Here is a 12,548-nt window from a genome sequence, read left to right as displayed (position 1 = left end):
GGGTCACAGATGAGCCTAATAATGGTACCAAACTGACTGTATTTGCTGAATACAAAACAAAATAACTTAAAAACAGATACATCTATTAAATAAAACAAAAAGTAATGTGTTGTTGTGGACAGACTTGTCCCTTGCTTAAACTCAGCTAATTCTTGACATTTTCTAACAATAGCTATGACAAGTGAGATGCCCACTGTGGTGGTTTGATTCAGGTGTCCTCCATAAACTTAGGAGTTCCGAAGGCTAGATCCCTAGCTGATGGCAATCTGGGAATTAATAACTCCTGGAGGCAGTGTATTATTGGGGAAGGGCTTATGGGTATTATAGACAGCTTCCCCTTGCTAGTGTTTGGCATTCTCTCCTGTTGTTTTATTGTCTGCCTGATGTTGGCCAGGATGTGATGTCCACCCTCTGCTCATGCTACAGATTTTGAGGTGGGGTTCAGTGACTGTACTTTAGCTGGAGTATTGCAATCTATTTGATATTCTTCTTGCGTAGCTAGTGTACTAGGAACCAGATGCTAGGTCCAAGGGGCTATTTAATGAGTCACTGTACTAATCAGGTAAAAGAGCATAACAACTGAGCAGCAGCCAAGCCACCAGTGGGAAGAGAGTTCAGGATGCACTTCAAAGGAAGAGCCAGTGCAATTTCCTGACTGAGCCTGTGTGGTTCTTAAGAGGAAGCGGTCAGGCAGTCTGGGCTCTCATGTTCTAAGTTTGACAACTGGTAAGATAGAATTGCCGCTGTCTAGAGGATGGAAGAGCTGGGCAGGTAGTGGGTACCACAGAGGGCAGAGCTGACAGGTTGAGTGTGAAAAGTCTCTTAGATATCACTATTGATCTGTAGGCTAGCCGGCAGCTCCCAGCTCTCCCAGACAAAAGGAACACATAACAGAGGGGCCATCCTCACACTATGGGGAAGTGGAAGGAAGCCTGGCCTGGCTAGCCAAGATAAATGGTAGTCAATACTGACTTCAGGGCTATGCGAAGGCATTCAGGGATTTAGAGCTGCAAGAGCAGCTCTAAAGAAAGAGCAGGAGTGAAGCCTTCTCTGGGAAAAATCAGACCTTTGCAGTTATAGGGGGCAGGGATGGAATATGCCACAAACCTTGTGAAATCATTCTCCTGCAGAGCTTGTGTCTGAGAGAGGGGAATCAAGCAAAAACCAGAGTAAAGTCATAGTGTCATAGTAAATCTGGATTGTCAACATGATGGAGAATAACCATGGAAACGAGAGTCTTGAGTGTGTTTATGAGGGTGGTACCAGAAAGGTTTAACTGAAGACAGATGACTAATTCCCCAGGATGTGGTTGACACCATCCCATAAACTGTGGTTTGGGATTCAAGAGTAAAAGGAGAAAGTGAGCTGAGCTCTAGCATTTATCTCTGCATTCTGACTGTGGATGCAATGTGACTGCCAGACTCAAGTTCCTATCATCATGCCTTCCCTGCCGTGAAGCAACGTGACCTCAAACTGTGTGCCAACAGAAATCCTTCTTCCTTTAAGTTGCTTTTGCAATAGTAGTGAGAAAATTAACTCATCCAAATTATCCTTAAAATACCATAATTAGTGATAGCTACATCTCCACATGGCAACTAAAAATAAGATTTAAAGACATCTTATGGTAGAAAAATCTAAATCTAAGCCAAGTTGTATAGACTTTCAGGGCAGAAGACAGATCTGCAAAGCCAATAAAATATGTCCTTCTCAGCATTTTAGCATTGATTTTTTTTTTTATGATATAAAGAAGTTCTCCATACATCCAAGCCCCAAGGACATCTACTCAACCCCAGAATCCAAAACCTGGAGACACATGAAGACAAGAGCATCATAAACATGGGCAGGAGGTTCACCCTCTCACTAAGTGAGAGTTTAGTAGCTCATTTTACTGTCTCTTTATGGAACACACATAAAACCATATCATTGCATTTTAACTTTAACTCAGCCCAACAACCAGGACCTTCTTGACACCCTTGGCCTAGTTTCTTCAGTTTTATATCCCCCTTTCTTGACCCGTGATATTAAGTAGCATTCAGTGATGTGAAAGTACCAGATCTCTGTATCTCCTTGTATCTGCCTTGGAATGCTGTTCTTTTCCCCTTCATTTTCACCTCAGTATGTCCTCAATATCACCATGGGTGATACTTTCTCAGTGAGTCATTATGAGGACCCCTGTCCTAAAGAGAGGAGATATAAGCAGGGGGAGACCACTAGGACAAGTCACTGGAGAACACTACTTGGGAATGGGGAGGCCAAAACTACACCCTGACTTGCATGAGTGGAGGTCTTGACTTCAAAGTTCACAACCACTGTGCAACCTTGTCTGTCTCAGGCCTCTTTCCACAGTGGTCCCTGCAGTTGCTTTTGTCACATAAGCTAGCTGCACTCTCATACTGAAGAACGTTTTTGTCACTCCTTTCCCAATGTTTCCTGTGAATTCACGTAGGCAGGTTGCATAGCTGTATCACCACATGCAGATTGGGCAGCCAAGGGTTTCCCAGGCCTTTGTTGAATACATGGTGTGTGTTAAGTTGGTATTCTGTTGATGTTAAGCCACATAATTGCATTATTTTGTATATTTGGTGTATGGAAGTCCCCAAAGATAGCACAATTTATCTCTTCCTAGTAACAACTTCTGAAGGGCCTTCAAATAGCATTTCCTTTAGTATCAACATACACTAGTAAACTGAGTGGTGCTGGCAAAGTTTTATCTTATTTTTTTTTTTTCCTGCTCTTACTTTATAAAAAAATTATTTATTTATTTGACAGAGAAAGAGGGAGAGAGAGAGAGAGAATGGGCGTGCCAGGCCCTCCAACCAGTGCAAACAAACTCCAGACTCGTGTGCCCCCTTCTGGCTAATATGGGCCCTGGGGAACAGAACCTGGGTCCTTTGGCTTTGCAGGCAAATGCCTTAAGCACTAAGCTATCCCTCAAGCTCTTCCTTCTCTTACTTTATAACAATTATGGTTTTAATCCAAATTGAAGGCTTGATTTTTTGAACATAAAAATAATGTCACATTTTTTTTTTTCTAATTTGTTTCAAAGTAAATCATTTGCTGGGCGTGGTGGCACATGCCACTAATCCCAGCACTCGTGAGGCAAAGGTAGGAGGATCACTATGAATTGGAGGCCACCTTAATACTACATAGTAAATTCCAGGTCAGCCTCGGCCAGAGTGAGACCCTATCTTTTTTTTTTTTTTTTTTAATTTTTTTTTTTCAAATCTGGGTATGGTGGTGTGTACACCTTTATTTATTTATTTATTTATTTTTAATTTTTATTTATTTGAGAACGACAGACACAGAGAGAAAGACAGATAGAGGGAGAGAGAATGGGCGCGCCAGGGCTTCCAGCCTCTGCAAACGAACTCCAGACGCGTTCGCCCCCTTGTGCATCTGGCTAACGTGGGACCAGGGGAAGCGAGCCTCGAACCGGGGTCCTTAGGCTTCACAGGCAAGTGCTTAACCGCTAAGCCATCTCTCCAGCCCATGAGACCCTATCTTGAGAAAGCAAAATAATAATAATAATAATAGTTATACAAAATTATTTTAAATTTAAGCTAGGGTCACTTCTGCTCTGTTATAGAAAAGGAAGCAAGACAAATGCATTAGAAATGAGATATCTTGTACAAAATATCAACAATGTTTCCAATGTAGGGGATACATTGCAGCGTTATAGGTCTAATAGAACAAGAAGCCAGGAGAACCTTCAGTTGAAAAAGAGCTTGTTGAACAAGCCATGAGTTCAGTTTCCTAGAAACCTTATAAAAGCTGGGCACACCAGTGGACACCTGCCACCCCAGTACTGGGGAGATGAAAGCAAGATGATCCATAGGAATTGGTGGCCAGCAAGTCTAGTATAATAGGTGAACTCCAGTCCAGTGAGAGACCTTGTCTCAAAAGATGTGGAAAGCTTTTATAAGGTTGTCCCCTGGCCTCCACATTCATGCACACAGCTGCAGTCACCTGCAAACAAATATGTACCTGCTCTCACATGAGAATTCACACATACATTCAGTTAAAATAAATTAAGAAACAGCAATTTCTGTGCCTAATTTTTATTTTATAAAACTGGATGGGCTAAAATTATTAATTTTATTTTGGGGGCTGTATAAATAATTCAGTGGCTAAAAGTGTCTGCTCTCACAAGTACAAGAATCTGAGTTTTATTCCCAAAATACATGTCAGGTGCAGGAATGGCTGTGTGTGCAGGAAACTACAGGTCTGAAGGGTCAGGCAGAGACAGAAAGGATTGCTGGTGAGCCAGAAAAACCAAAATGGCATGAAATTTAGTTGCAATTAAAAGACTCTGACTCAAGGAAATGAGGACAAAAGCAAGCAATAGAGGAGAATATCTGATGTTCTCCTGTAGTCTATGGAAGTGTGTGCACAAGATGAGAACACCCTCACGCACACACACACACACGCACATGCACACACACACACACACACACACACACAAATACACTTAAAAATAAAAACAAAATACATAAAAATTTAATCCTGAAACATTTTCAAGAGATTTTTCACCTTACTGATTATTTGAGAGAAAGAGAGGGAGAGAGAGACAGAGATTCAGCTGACAAAGGCACTCCAGGAGCGTGTGCCACCTTGTGTATATGGCTTAAGGGTACTAAGGAATGGAACCTGGGTCCTTTAGCTTTGCAGGCAAGCACCTTAACCACTCAGCCATATACACCCCTGAATACGTTTTTGATGGCTTGATAATTTTAAAATATTGGGCTGAAAAGATGACTCACAGGTTAAGGAACTTGCTTGCAAAGACAGATGGTCTGGGTTTGATTTCCCAGTACCCACATAAAACTAGATGCACAAAGTAGCAAATGTATCTAGTTCATTTTCAGTGGCAAGAGTCCCCCGTGTGCCCATTCCCCTCTATCCTCTCTCTGTCTCCTTCTCTCTCCAAATAAATAAATAAATAAATAAATAAATATTCCTTTAAAAATAAAAGTGTTAATTAATTCTTGTTCATTTTTCATGGTAATGAATTAGGAAGAATTATTATAAAATGAAAGAAAAATATGTGATTTTCTGTTCATAAATCTATTAAATCCTTTTAAAATAAGTCATGCAATTCATTTTAATTTGAAAATAATATTTAGTTATGCATTTCTTTTGAAAGTAGTGCTAACATTATAAATACTGGCCTAGGCCAGGTGGCACACGCCTTTAATTCCAGCACTTGGGAGGCAGAGGTAAGAGGATCATCATGAGTTTGAGGCCACCCTAAAACTACATAGTGAATTCCAGGTCAGCCTAGGCTAGAATTAGACATTACCTCAAAACAGAAAAACAAACAAACAAAAAAAAAATGACCTAAACCATCTAGATTCCACTAAGGTGAGAAATACTTTAAGTTAATGACCAACCTCTCGATCCTAATATTGTAAAGATTCATTGTACCAAAGGGAAGGTATCTTTCCTTCAGGTTGGATAAAATGATCACCGACATTTAATAATCTCACTCTCTCAATACTCATTTAGTAAATAATTTTTCTAGAAAACGTCTATTTCAGACTACATTAACCAGAAAAAAATGTACCAAAATAGCATATTGATGTAACTTTTTTTTTTCTGAATGATTTTCTCTCTTTAAGGAATAAAATATTCAGTGATTAATAATGTAGTCAGGGGGCTGGAGAGATGGCTTAGTGGTTAAGCGCTTGCCTGTGAAACCTAAGGACCCCAGTTTGAGGTTCGTTTCCCCAGGACCCACGTTAGCCAAATTCATAAGTGTGCACATGCATCTGGAGTTCGTTTACAGTGGCTGGAGGCCCTGGTGCACCCATTATCTCTCTCTCTCTCTCTCTCTGTTGCTCTCAAATAAATAAAAATAAACAAGAAATAATGTAGTTAGGGAAAAATAAGGACAAAAATTGTGTATTAAGTAATGAGCCCTGGGCTGGAGTGATTGCTTAATGGTAAGGAACTTGCCTGCAAAGACAAAAAACCCAGATTTGATTCCCAGGACCAATATAAGCCAGATGCACAAGGTTGCACATGCATCTGGAGTTCATTTGCAGTGGCTCAAGGCCCTGGCATGCCCATTCTATCCCCTCTTTTGCTCTCTCTCTCCCTCCCTTACTCTCTCAAATAAATAAATAAAAATTAAAAATATACTAAAAAGTATTGAGCCCCCAAAAAGGTGGTATTTAACTTGACTTGCCTATGGCTCTTGTGACAACAGCAAACTCTCCCCTTTTTACCCTATATATCTCTAGAAATCAAATGGACCACTTTTGACTAAGTGACAGTAAGATCCTTTCTTATGACTCTGTGGTTTTTATGCATCTAAATTGCAGAAAAGACTGGGTTTAAAAGATTGATTTTCAGTATGCTCAATTATCTCAACTGAGGAAAGAGTCATAATTTAATTTTTTGGCCATTGTGAGGCCATAAGTCATGCTGGAGAGGGCTAAAGTGTTATCATATAACTTTGAAGTTGGTCTGTGAATATGGGAATGGAAGTAATTGAAAGCAAAAAAAAAATATGTTGGTTGAGGCTAAAATACAAATTATGTTATTAGGGCTGGAGAGATGGCTTAACGGTTAAGGCATTTGCCTACAAAGCCAACGGACCCTGGTTTGATTACTCAGAACACACATAAGCCAGATGCACAAGGGGGCAAATGCATCTGGAGTTTGTTTGCAGTGGCTGGAGGCTGTGGCTCAACCATTCTCTCTCTACCTCTTTGGGTCTCTGCGCTCTCTCTCTTTTTTCTCTCTCTCTCTCAAATAAATAAATAAAAATAAAGTCAAAATTAAAAAAAAAAACACACACACACACACACACAAAAAAAAACTTACCTAAACCATCTAGATTCCACTAAGGTGAGAAATACTTTCCTTTAATGACCAACCTTTCAATCCTAATATAGTAAAGGTTAATCGTACCAAATGGGAGGTATCTTTCCTTCAGGTTGTATAAAATGATCACCCACATTAATAATCTCTCTCTCTCAAGATTCACTTAGTAAAAAAAATTTCCAGAAAATGTCTACTTCAGACTACATTTACCAGAAAAAACGTACCAAAATAGCATATTGAGGTAACTTTTTTTCTGAATGATTTTCTCTCTTTAAGGAATAAAATATTCAGTGATTAATAATGTAGTTAGGGGGCTGGAGAGATGGCTTAGTGGTTAAGCACTTGCCTGTGAAACCTAAGGACCCCCGTTCCAGGCTTGATTCCCCAGGACCCATGTTAGCCAGATGCACAAGGGGGCACATACATCTGAAGTTCCTTTGCAGTGGCCAGAGGCCCTGGCGCGCCCATCTCTAAAAGCCACTTCTCATTTTGGCTTTGATGAAACACAAATTGCTGGGGAGCTGGTAATGTCAGCTCATTTTGCCATACTTGACCCCATCATCTCTTTTGCTGAGCTCACCCCCACTCACCAGTCAGATTTCAGTGACTTTCTCCTCCTCTCTAATATGCCATAATCTCAGAAGATGAGACCCCATTGATCATATTTTTTTTAATTCAGTTGCGGAGTCAATGTGTTTTCTCCTGGCCTGCATTATTTTCATTTAGCCTCATCTCACATTTTGAATAAAATCTTGCCCCTGCTCAAAAATTTTAGTCATTAAAGAAGTAGAGAAAGAATGACAAACTTGAAGCAGTGCCAAGTATAACTGGGCAATTAATTCACAGAAGGCTAGCTGTGCACTTACTGCAGGTTAAAACCTCAATAAAAGCAATGAGCATAAATAAATGCACATGAACCTCAGACTTTACCCCAAGGAGGTACCTGACAGGGCAACTCCCCACTCTATTTGAGACATACTGATTTCAACAACTTGTTCTACCTACTCCCATCATCCTTCAAATCCCAATTTCTTTTTACCAATATTCTTTCATTCATCTCTGGCTATTTATATAATCTGCATTATAATGCATGATTTGCAGAATTTCCCAGGATTTCTTTTGGATGTGTGTGTGTGTGTGTGCATGCATGTTGGCACACATGCATATCCATATTTATGCAAGCATGTATTGCATGGGGATTCTGAATATAACCTTCTTCTTAGTTCTATCCCCTCTGTTTGAGATAGAGTCTCTCATTGGCTTAGAGTTTTCTCAAGTAGATTAAGCTAGCTGGCCAGGGGTCTGCTTCCTGCTTCCTTCCCAGTGCTGGAATTACAAGCATCTCCTTCCAGTTTTACATGGGTTTGTGGGGTTTTAACTAAAATCCTCATTGTTGTAAGCAAGGACTTTACAAACTGAGCTATCCTGCTCAGCTCAGGGACTTTGATTTATTTTATTTATTATTCTTCTCTTTCTTACTGACTGTTAAAATAACTCTTCTATCACTACTGTTCCCTAAAATAATGACTTTGATTTAAGTTTCTGGACCTATTCTTTGGAGTCACACATGCAAACTGATATTCTGGCTCTTCAATTAAGAATTGTTAAACATGTCGCTGAAAGATTGAGTTCCTTGGCTATGATAGCTATACCACAAGATTATATTCACTACAAAACAGTGGTTGTGTATAGAGAGACAACATGTTCACATCTGTGATGTACAGCAACTAGTAATGCTAAGAAATTTCTTGATGTACTCTTTCTTCTTTTTAACGACACTCCTTTCATTCCCATAGTACTCAAAGAACTGTTGAGAAAGAGATATCAGTGGTGTAAAGAAGGAAGAGATTTTTCTATGAAATCTTCACAACCTGGTGGCTTTATTATTATGTTTCTTCTTGCTTCTTAGGTATAAGGCCCTCACCTCATCCATCATATGTCCTCCTCCTTCTCCAATGACAAAAGTTGGCTTTGAATCAAACAGACACTACTGCCAGTAGGAGGAGATTTGACCCAAGAGTGTAGCATGAATTGAATGTGTATTGCTTTCTCAGTAATTTTGGTATTTAAATGACAGTGGAATTTTTCTACAGCTTAGAGAAGGAAAATACCTGAAGTGACTGAAATTTGACTTTACAGGGGTACCCTGGTGGTTCCAAAAGTTCATGGATCCCATATACTTTGGTGTTTTCAGTTGTAAAATATGGCAAGTGTGTCAGATACTCTAGGGAAATTGAAAAGATCATTCTGGCAATGAAATTTAGCACAGCAGCATGAGCACATCTCTGCCCTTGGCTTAAGCATGGCTTCTGATGAGTTTAACATTAAAATATGGAATTTGATAATAGATTTAATCAGTATTTTGTTGTAAAAGAGAAACATAGGCTGATAATGTATGCATATACATACACAGCAGACATAGCTTGCTATGTTTATGCTATATTTATAGCATTTACATATAGCTATATTTCTGTGAAAATAAGCTTCTATGTATTCATGAATACATGCAATTACATATTTATGTTGACAAACTATTAGGAATGATAATCTGTCATTAGTTATGCCAATGTATTCCCCTTTATGAATATGTGTTTTAATTTTATATTTTTGTATGCAAATATAACTAAAAAGATAAAAATATTACACTGATTTATTTCTAAGTGGGATATGTAACTTCAAAAGTCTGGTATTTACATATAACTAGAGTTAATAACATATGTATAGAAAATTATATTTCCTGTATCAGCAAACTAATGTGTTTCTGAATACAATATATCACTATAAATGCATGCAAATGCAGGTAACCTGCATTTAGAATAAATACACAGATAAGTATAAAATAAATTTGTTATATCCATACTCCAATGTGTTTCTGAATATAATACGTTATAACAGAATAGATGTTATTGCATTCATAACACATATACAATATATTTACTCTACCAATACACTAATATAGTCCTGCACCTAGTGTATCACTGTAGAATTTGTGGACATGCATGGACTGATGTTCCTAACACATGTGCAGATAGATATAAGTGCATTTCCTGTGCTGATTACTTTCACAGTGTTTCTGCATCAGCACAATTAACATCACCTGGGAACTTGTTAAACTCAAAAATTTCAGACCCACCAGGATCATCTGGATTAGAAACCCTGAGGTCAAGCAAACTATGTTTTAACAAGTCCTCTAGACAATTCCAATTTACACAATACTGTGATTTATAGGAAATGATTGTCCTATCCAACATGTAGTAAATGGACTTTGGACATATTTCATTTATTGGATTGTGTACCTGTGCCCGAAGCTACCCCATAGAATGAACATTTGAGTAGACTCATGAAAAGAAAACAATTGTCCATTAATTGGAGAGAGATTCAGCATCGATGTATTAAACTCATTAACAGAGGCATTCTGCTCACATTCCCCTTAAAGCACAGGCCAGAGCATAGACAGTGAACTCACAAGGTACAAGGTAAGCAAAGAAAAGCCAAGGATAGGTGGAGCTGGGAATCTGAGATGGTAAATGTGTGCCATTCGTGAGAACTCTCATTCCATCATTGGATGGAGAGACACCAATTTGTTAGTGCAGTTTCTTTTCAATTTTGTGCTGTATTTTGGGGGAATAGAAAAGCATCCTCTAAAGATAAATAGTTATGCCCCCTATATTTTTGTGCTTGTTTGCTGGGATAAAAATATCTCCATGTGGTGACACAAGTGATGAGAACAAAATGGCAATAAAGAACACTCAAAGAAGCAAAAGGCAGCTCATCATCATACTAGATGAGTTGTTATTTTCTGGTGGCCACTACTAAACCTTTTGTTGTTGTTGTTGTTTGGGTTATTTTGTTGTTGTTGTTGTTTGTTTTGTTTTATGTGAGGAAAGGGTTTATTTCAGATTTACAGAATCCAGGAGAAACCATCAATGGCAGAAGTGGGTCACTTCCATAATCCACAGCAGAGAGATATCACCAAACAGCTAGCAAACATGAACCACCAGGGATACAAATTTGCTCTGAATATGCCTTAGGCCTGGACGACAAGAACCCCCACCCCCACCCCCAGTGACAGACTTCTAGAAACTTAAGTAGGAAGCTTAACAATTCATTATTGTTACTAGATGTTAAGTATCTTTCATTTCAAAGTGAGCTTACTTCAGTGTTTTATGTTCATCTTATAATGTTTATAATGTTGACAATCTGTCAGAAAGTACTAAGGGATGAATTCTTTTGTTATTCATCTGTAAAAAAACCTGTACTGATCAGAATTTAATATATATATTAAATATATATGTATATATTAAATATATATATTAAATATATATATTAAACATATATGTTGAACATTGATATATATTATATATATATATATATATATATGTTGAACATATATATATATATATGTTGAATTTGTATCCCTGGTGGTTCATGTTTGCTAGCTGTTTGGTGATATCTCTCTGCTATGGATTATGGAAGTGACCCCACTTCTGCCATTGATGGTTTCCCCTGGATTCTGTAAATCTGAATATATATATATATATATTCAACATATATATATATATATATATATATATATATATATATGTTGAACATTGTATCATTATGAGAAATAAAGAATGGCAGGACCATTGCTTTCATTAAAAAAAAATACCTGAGGCTATGGGGGGACGTATTCACATTCAAACCACTACATTTCTTCCATAGCTCCCATAGATCCATGATCATGGAATTTGTGCTCAGACTAACTTCAAAGGTCCCCATGGTCTTTATCAACTTTAAAATGGTTCAAAATTCCTAGTTCTCATCTGAGACTTAAGGCTGTTCTTTAACTGAGAGCCCTATAAAATTAAAATACAAGTTACATACATTCCAACACATGGTACAGAGTAAATATTCCCATTGCAAACACACATGAAAAGAACAGATCTAACCAATACAAAATCAGTAAAAAGTACATAAACATCACACATGTGCAGGTCAAGTTTAACCTTCCTAACCAGTGACACAAGTCTCTGGGTTCCAATTCTGCTCCTGTAGCTGAGCTGAGAAGCCCAAACAGAGCTCCAGACCTTGGATCAAATAACTACAGCTAATTGATATTTGACAAAGGCCCTAACAGTATAGGCTAGAGAAAAGACAGCATCTTCAACAAATGGTGCTTGATAAACTGTATAACCATATGCAGGAAATTGAAACTTGAACACATCTTGCAATGCACAATATTCAAGTCCAAATGGATCAAAGACCTCAATGTAAGACCAGAAACTCGGCTAGTATTGGAAGAAAATATAGGAGGAACTTCCAATGATATCGGAATGGAAAAGACTTCCTGAACAAAACCCCAGTAATGCAGGATCTTAAACAGTCACTCAACTAATGATATCACATGAAGCTGAAGAGTTTCTTCACAGACAAGCATACGATAAGCAAAGCCAATGGATAACCCACAGAATGGGAGAAAATATTTTCTGAATATTCAACTGACAGAGGCCTAATGTCTAGAATCTACAAAGAACTCAGAAACCTAAACAATAAAAAGTCAAAGAACCCACTCACAAAATGGGGCAAAGAGCTGGACAGGCTGTTTGCAGAGGAAGAAATACAAATGGTAAACACACTTAAGAAAATGTTCATCATCCCTGATCATCAGGGAAATGCTAATTAAAACAACTATGAGATTCCACCTTACCTCAGTAAGGATAGCAAACATAAAAAAATCA

At 38.2% G+C, this 12,548-nt stretch overlaps 1 protein-coding gene across 2 annotated transcripts in view; it reads right to left on the bottom strand.

The window, feature by feature from the left end:
- Positions 1–12,548, bottom strand: part of Cntnap5 (contactin associated protein family member 5) — a 768,721-nt gene that overhangs the window by 629,596 nt on the left and 126,577 nt on the right. The window lies entirely within an intron of this gene.

This window comes from Jaculus jaculus, chromosome 5, assembly GCF_020740685.1.
Source record: "Jaculus jaculus isolate mJacJac1 chromosome 5, mJacJac1.mat.Y.cur, whole genome shotgun sequence".
In the NCBI taxonomy this organism is placed as follows: domain Eukaryota; kingdom Metazoa; phylum Chordata; class Mammalia; order Rodentia; family Dipodidae; genus Jaculus; species Jaculus jaculus.
Note: the sequence above shows the minus strand (reverse complement) of the source record. Positions and strands in the feature narration are given on the sequence as shown.